Source organism: Zea mays, chromosome 1, assembly GCF_902167145.1.
Source record: "Zea mays cultivar B73 chromosome 1, Zm-B73-REFERENCE-NAM-5.0, whole genome shotgun sequence".
Classification (NCBI taxonomy): domain Eukaryota; kingdom Viridiplantae; phylum Streptophyta; class Magnoliopsida; order Poales; family Poaceae; genus Zea; species Zea mays.
The window spans coordinates 13162916-13171163 of record NC_050096.1 but is presented as its reverse complement, the minus strand read 5'-3'; positions in this window follow the sequence as shown (position 1 = coordinate 13171163).

Genomic DNA, 8248 nt, shown 5'->3' with positions numbered 1-8248 from the left:
TCTCGTAGTTTCATAAACTACGAGACATATATAGGTTTTATGAACAAATTTATTTTTATTTTGTCATATGAAGAAATGTTGAAAATACAAATTGTACATCATGATAAGTTATACAAATTTGTAGTTGAAAACTTTTTCATTTGAAATGATTTACTGTTTTAAAATGTGATTTTTAAATTGTCTTTGCCTAGTGTTGAAAAAAGCACTCGGCAAAGATGCTCTTTGCCGAGCGTTTAAAAAAACACTTGGCAAAGAAACTCTTTTGCCGAGTGTCAAAAAGAAAATACTCGGCAAAGAGTTGCACAAATTTAATTTCATAAACTACGAGAGAGATATAGGTTTTATGAACAAATTTATTTTTATTTTGTCATATGAAGAAATGTTCAAAATATAAATTGTACATCATGATAAGTTATACAAATTTGTAGTTGAAAACTTTTTCATTTGAATTTATTTACTGCTTTAAAATGTGATTTTTCAATTATCTTTTCCTAGTGTTGAAAAAATGCACTCGACAAAGAAACTCTTTGTCGAGTGTTATAGTTTTGACACTCGGCAAAGAACCTCTTGCCGAGTGTTTAAAAAAACACTCGACAAATAAACTCTTTGCCGAGTGTCAAAAAGAAAACAGTCGGCAAAGAGCTGCACAAATTTAATACATCTCTCTCGTAGTTTCATAAACTACGAGAGAGATATAGTTTTTATGAACAAATTTATTTTTATTTTATCATATAAAAAAATGTTCAAAATATAAATTGTACATCATGATGAGTTATACAAATTTGTAGTTGAAAACATTTTCATTTGAATTGATTTACTGCTATAAAATATGATTTTTAAATTGTCTTTGCCTAGTGTTGAAAAAAGCACTCGGCAAAGAAGCTATTTGTCGAGTGTCAAAAAGAAAACACTTGGCAAAGAGCTGCACAAATTTAATATATCTCTCTCATAGTTTCATAAACTACGAGAGAGATATAGAATTTATGAACAAATTTATTTTTATTTTGTCATATGAAGAAATGTTCAAAATATAAATTGTACATCATGATAAGTTATACAAATTTGTAGTTGAAACTTTTTCATTTAAATTAATTTACTGCTTTAAAATGTGATTTTTAAATTTTGTTTGCCTAGTGTTGAAAAAAATCTCTCGGCAAAGAAGTTCTTTGCCGAGTGTTATATTTTTGACACTCGGCTAAGAACCTCTTTGCCGAGTGTTATCTTTTTGACACTCGGCTAAGGCATTTGGCACTCGGTAAAAAACCGAATTCCGGTAGTGATAGCTAGCATATGTTAACTCAAACAGTAGATAATTAATTTACCTGATGATTTTTCAGGCCTAATATCACTTAATATTACTCATGCTTCATGTGGTGTATTAGGTAAAAGAAATAAAAAATAAAAGGTCTAATACTAATGGCCGCTAATAAGACTACAAAATAAAATTTAGTAACCACAGATTACATTGGTGGGGCATTCTTTATGCTAAATGTGCAGGGTATACATTTTGTTGACTTGGTGGAATACAGACAATATAACAGAGCCTCTTTAATCGATTTGACATGTGTTTATATGGCATGGACACTACCGGAATCCGAGGCTTTGCCGAGTGTGGGCTTCTTTGCCGAGTGCCTTTTGTCGGGCACTCGGCAAAGAAAGCTTTGCCGAGTGCCGCTCTCGGTACAGTTAGGCACTCGGCAAATCGTGCTTTGCCGAGAGCTGAACACTTTGCCGAGTGCTTTGCCGGTAGTGGGAGAAGACACATGCATGGGACTGAAGCAAACTTCTCCCTACACGCGATAATGAGCTCGGTAATGTCCTTACTACTTACCGCTCAGTTGGGACATATATGTCGAATTGAACTAGGGATGATATGATTAGATGCATGCTTCAGTTATCTGGGTCGTGTGTTGAGAAAACAAGCACAAAAATATACCACTGAACACATGATCACTGTTTTGATGTGAATAATGCAAATCAGACCCAAAACTGCGCTGCGTGATTGTTAAAACCTACATAGGGTGAAATATCTTTTGTTTGTTTGGATGGAATAAGGAAAACAAATAAATAAGGTGCCTACTGGTGCTTTGCCGAGTGTCAGAACCATAGCACTCGGCAAAGAACCAAGACCTGGGCACCGGTATAGGTTCTTTGCCGAGTGTAGTGGCTCTGGCACTCGGTAAAGAACCACGCTTTGCCGAGTGTCATACCAGGCACTCGGCAAAGTATCTGACAGGGGGGACCCTTCTGACGGATTCTTTGCCGAGTGTTGTCAGGCAGACACTCGGCAAAGTGAACTTCTTCGACGAGTGTCGCCTGGGACACTCGGCAAAGTCTCCATCTCCGTCACCCGTCGCCGTAACGCCTGCTTTTCTTTGCCGAGTGCTCTCTGGCACTTGGCAAACCCCTTTGCCGAGTGCCCGAGAAAAAGTACTCGGCAAAGACGGCTTTGCCGATGCACTGTATGTCGAGTCCTATTTGCCGAGTGCGACACTCGGCAAAGAGTTTGTTGAGTGTTTTTAAGGCTTTGCCGAGTGCTTCAGGCACTCGGCAAAGCCGGCGATTTCGGTAGTGGTTCTGCAATGTTGATAGATAGCATATGTTAACTCAAACATAAGAGAAGTAATTTACCTAATGATTTTTCATGCCTAATATCAGTTAACATTTCTCATGCTTCATGGTGTATTAGGTAAAAGAAATAAAAAAATAAAAGGTCTAATACTAATGTCCGATAATAATAAGACTACAAAATAAAATTTAGTAACCACGGATTACGTTGGTGGGGCATTGTTTATGCTAAATGTGCAGGGTATACATTTTGTTGACTTGGTGTAATTAATGCAGACAATATAACAGAGCCTCTTTAATCGATTTGACACATGTGTTTATATGGCATGGAGAAGACACATGCATGCGATAATGAGCTCGGTAATGTCCTTACTCCTTACCGCTCAGTTGGGACAACAGGAATTTCATCCTTCCAGTGTCAACTTCACAACCAACTGTGACATGTCCAAGTAGGGATGATAGGATTAGATGCTTCAGTTACCAGCTGGGTCGTGTGTTGAGGAAACAAGCACAAAAATAAACCACTGAACACATGATCACTATTATTTTGATGTGAATAATGCAAATCAGATCCCAAAACTGCGCTGCGTGATTGTTGAAACAGATCAAATCTCAGAAATTGGTAAACGGAAAGAGAAAAAAAACTAAGGATTACAGAGCATGGAGAAAAAACTAACATGCATGAAGCGAACTTCTCCCTACACGCAGGCAATAGGGAAAGGGAGATGTGTGGAAAATGTAAGAGGGAGAATATCCAGCAGAGAGAGAGAGGAAAGTTGCGTCGAGTGCGACGTGGGAGAGGGCGAGCGCGGGCCACGCGTCGGTAGGGCGGAAAGCCTGCAAGGCCGTGAAGCGAGGGCAGGGCCTGAAAACCCCGTAGCTTTTAATAAAAGAGAATATATATATAATGTGAGAGGGTGGCAGAGGCCGCTCTATGAAATTTGCATGGAGTTAATTAACCTCTTAGTTAATTAATTACAAATAATTCCGAACACCTAGCTAGCTGCTCTTGCTTAGTACAAAAAAAACTACGAGTATCCATATACTATATATGCACAGGTTAAGTGATTAGTCGCCGGCTAGCTAGATTATCAGGGGCAGGATCCGTTGGGAGCTTGGCAGTTGTGGTTGTTGGAGCCCGGCCCTTGTAGCACCTGCATGATCATCTCCAGCCAGCCGCCGTCTGCTGTCGCTACCGCCGGCGACTGCATCAGCAGCAGCGGCCTCGCCGCGACGACCACGTTGCAGCACTGCATCAGCAGCACGACGGCCACCAGCACTGCCCAGCTCATCGAGTCATCGTCGATGATGCTGCCATACGTACTATATATATACCCGATCAAGTTCTGCGCTAGCTAGGCCGGGCTAGCAGAGAGAAGTGTAGTGATTGCAGACGATGTGGAATGGTTTGTTGGGAGACAAGATAGATGCATGCATGAGTTGCTTTTATAGCGCTTCTCGCTACGTACGCAAGGTTTAAACGAGCGCCGAGACCGGGTCTATACAGATGGTCTATTATTTTATTCTCTCGACCACGCGCGCGCCAACGTACGTACGCGCAGGCCGGGTCTCGCCTTGGTCAAGTTGAATTTCAATTCACATGCATGGTTCAAAATCTACCCATCAAACAAACCGGCCATGTTCGCTCTCTGTCCGAAAAACCATGACCATTAGACCAGGCCGCGGTCCTGCGGGGTACTGTAGTAGTGAAAGAATGTGCATGTACGCGGACCATTAGACTAGGTAACATCGTGTGATCGTGTGTAGATTGGCTGCAGTCTGTCAACCTTGTGAGTTTGAACTGCGAACTTGTTCAAGCAACAGCCGCGGACCGAGTAAGTACTAGCTAGTTGTGAGCTGAAAAAAAACTGCGTACAAGACCGATCCAAAGAATCAAAAGAACGGACCCGGTCCGGTCCGGTCCAGTGTCATATCTTTTCTGCTAGCGCGGCACTGCAGCACCACCACCACCTTGCCTCTCTTCTTCCAACACCCGTACGTCCGTACCATTCCAAGCAAGTTCATGCCATCCATCCAAATCCATCCGTCGTCTCGTCTGCACCACAATCACATCCTCCAACGAGAGTGCGATCTGCAACTGGGTCTCCTCATTATTCTTTATTCAAACTTTCAAAGCATACTGTGTGGTTCGTAAGACTACCTTCTTTTTAATGTAATGGTAGGAGCACTGCATCTCTATTAAGAAAAAGAAAGGAATTGATCCATTTTTAAAGGAAATCGGGTTCAAAACCTACATAGGGTGCACAAGTAATTAACTCAGATAACAGCAGAATTGTCACACACAAATCCATCCAGAGTCATCGTTGCCGAGCTTAATACAAGGGACGAGCAGCTCCGACTCTCCAAGATGGACAACACAGGGCCAAAGGAAATATGATGACGTCTACAAATACCGGCACAGAAGGAGGAAGGTCGCGATGCGCCGTCGTTGCCAAGCCTCGACACACGCCCCACTCGAGGCAGCTCCGATTCTTCACCAACAAGACTTCCAAACTTGATCCTCGGCCCCACCCTCGACATTCGCCCAGCCTTCGAAGCAATCCAGACTACGGATAAGGGGGTTTGCCTCACGTCATCGTTGCCGAGCCACATCCCCTGACGTAGTAGCTTCGACTTCACGTTGCAAAGCCCAAACCCACCCGCATACCGGACGTCGAGAAGCGAAAGCATCAACCAAAGGCGGCGGCGTGGCCGAGACAAGATTCAATAGCGACGCCATTAGGAAGGTAGTGACGCCTGGGACGCCACCGCCGCCTGTCTGAGATGGACCAGGCTTTCGCTCATGGAAGACAGTGATGGGGAATGCGACGCCATCAGGAAGGTAGTGGCGTCTAGGACGCCACCGCCGCCTGTCCGAGATGGACCAGGCTTTCGATCATGGAAGACAGTGCTGTGGAATGTGACACCCTTAATACGGAAAGTCCACGGACGTCACCGTCGTCGTGGCTTTAGCCTAAGAATCCCCCAGTATAGCGCCAGGCCAAGACCCCGGGTCAAAGGAGGCTACCTCCATCGTCGTCGCTGCCCAGACATCACGCACAAACCCATCCAAAGGGCCAACGACGTGTCGGCTGCCATAGCAGCCGCAAAGCTGCGCCGGTCGCCACTCTCTCCGGCTGGCCACACAGAATTGGGCACCACCTTTCTGCGTGTGCCACACTGCCACAAGCCGGAGGTGATGTCAGTCGACGCCGTCAGCCTGACAAACGCGGCCACCAAAGCCCGTTGTCGCCAGGTGTGAGTGCCCCGCAACATGCTGCTAGCAGAAACTTTGCATTGCAGTCCTACCGGCCAGACCTGGCGGACCCCAGCATGCGCAGCAGGGGCCACTCTAGCGGCCCACCGCCGAGCCAAGGCAAAGCGCAATTGGCCGTCGACGAGCCATCCAACCTAGGAGCACCGCCGTAGGGCCAGACCGCAATGTCGGCGGCTTCGATGACGTCCTAGGTGCAGCTCAAGCCTGTGGGGAAGACGACAAGGTCTCCTGCGTCGATCTCCATGAACTCCACCTTGTGGCCTTCGGGGAACACCTTCCCCTGCAGCAGACAACACGTCTCTAAGGCAGAGAGGCCCACAGAAAGATGCCTTTCTCACACCCCCACTTGGGCCACCGGCGGAGGACGAGCTCGAAGAGGTGGGATACGGGCGAGATGCACCCCATCTTGATGCCTAGTATCTCGATCACCGACGTCTCCGTGGATGCCCTCACAACCCCGAATTCTCCATGGCCACGAAGTCGACGACCATCGGAGGAAGGAGAAGGCCGAGGAGGAGAGGGAGAGATCCTCGCCACCGCCATCCTCGTAGGGGGCGTGGGAAGTGCCGCCGCCCTGCTCTGGCAGCGGCGAGGCCGAGGGCGGGTCGAATGGGTGGCGGCGACTAGGGTTTGCCGCCTGAGCCGCCCGAGCTAGGCGACGCGGGGGCCCTTCGTGTTGGGAATAGTCCCACAATATGTATTGTGGAGGAGCAAGAATGGTTTATATGGTTGAGGATGCAACACCTAATGGGCTAGCTTTGTGGATGTGTTGGACCAACAGACCTAAAGCCCACTGCTATACATGCGGGCGCATGTGTCGCAGCCCAACGGACTAGGTAGGGTGCGCCGTGTGTACGGGCAGCCCGATGGACACGCCATGTTTCGACGATCCGGTTCCAACACTTCGCTTTTTCTTCGTAAGACTACCTTTTGATAGTCAGGAAATTAAAACACATGATTTCATATCAGTTTGACCATTGCGCCACATCTATATATGAGGAAATTAAAACACATTATTTCATATTTTCGGTGGCTTTAGTGTTACTTTTGGCGCAACAACATCTTGTCGAAAGTTTGTGCGTCGAAAGTAACTTTTATTTTCGCCGTTCACAACCCTAAAATAACCTTGAAATTCGTTATTTTTGGCGGCTGTCGTCCATGACCGCCGAAATTAGTCCGGTTATTTTGGATGGCTACCCTTGGCGAACCGTGAAAAAATAACCAATTCCAGGGATCCAGAATTTCCATGCACATCCATATCCATATACATCATATAAATATTTCATTAATTCATATTCAACATCACTTAAGTATACCATTCAACAACAATATACTATCTCAACTAATATACACATTTCATCCATTCAACAACACTGTACACATTCTATCCATTCAGCAACATTCAAGTATCGTTTCATGAAGTTATCCACAAAGCAAGCGTATAAGTTAAGATTTATCCAGCAAAAAAATCAAAGTTTATGGGCACTGAGGATCATTCGTGTTGTATATGCTACCGCTAGAAGCAAATATATTATTAACAAAGTTAGTAGCTTGATCACTCTATAGTAACGAACAAAGTCCACCATTAGAGAATAAATTAGGAGTTATAGGATTATAAATTAAAAAAATGAATGTAGTTATTGATATGTAACAAAATAACTTCATATATAGATGTTGGTGCCATGGATGGAGGGGTTTGGTATATGTTTGCATATTTACTCGATATCTCTAGAATATACAAGTTCAAATAGATTAAATATATACGATCGAGTAGTATGTATGTTCAGCTACAATGCATGTATACTTTCACTATCAAAATTTCTACAACCGAAGCAATAATTTACTAAGTTCACCTATATTGAGCAAATATGTTTGGAATCTGCTAAGTTTGAACTATATTGGCTAAGTTAAACATAAATTGAGGAAGTTTATCGAACCTCGGCGTCTTTGGTTCTTTTATGTCAAAGCAAGCTTGCGTTTTAGATTTTATCTTACTTTTTGCTAGAGTGGCAAATCTGCTCACCCCTAGGTTGGCAAGGCTGATCTTGCTTGGTCAGGATAGGCAAGGAAGCTAGCTAGTCAAGCATACCAAATCGATCAAAATATATAGTTTTATGCCAGCCACAACATATATTCACCTTGAAATTCGTTATTTTTGGCGGCTGTCGTCCATGACCGTCGAAATTAGTTTGGTTATTTTTTATGGCTACCCTTGGCGAGCCGTGGAAAAGATAACCAATTCCAGGGATGCAGAATTTCCATGTACATCCATATATAACACATGCAATCCATATACATCATATACATATTTCATTAATTCATATTCAACATCACTTAAGTATACAATTCAACAACAATATATTATCTCAACTAATATACACATTTCATCCATTCAACAACATT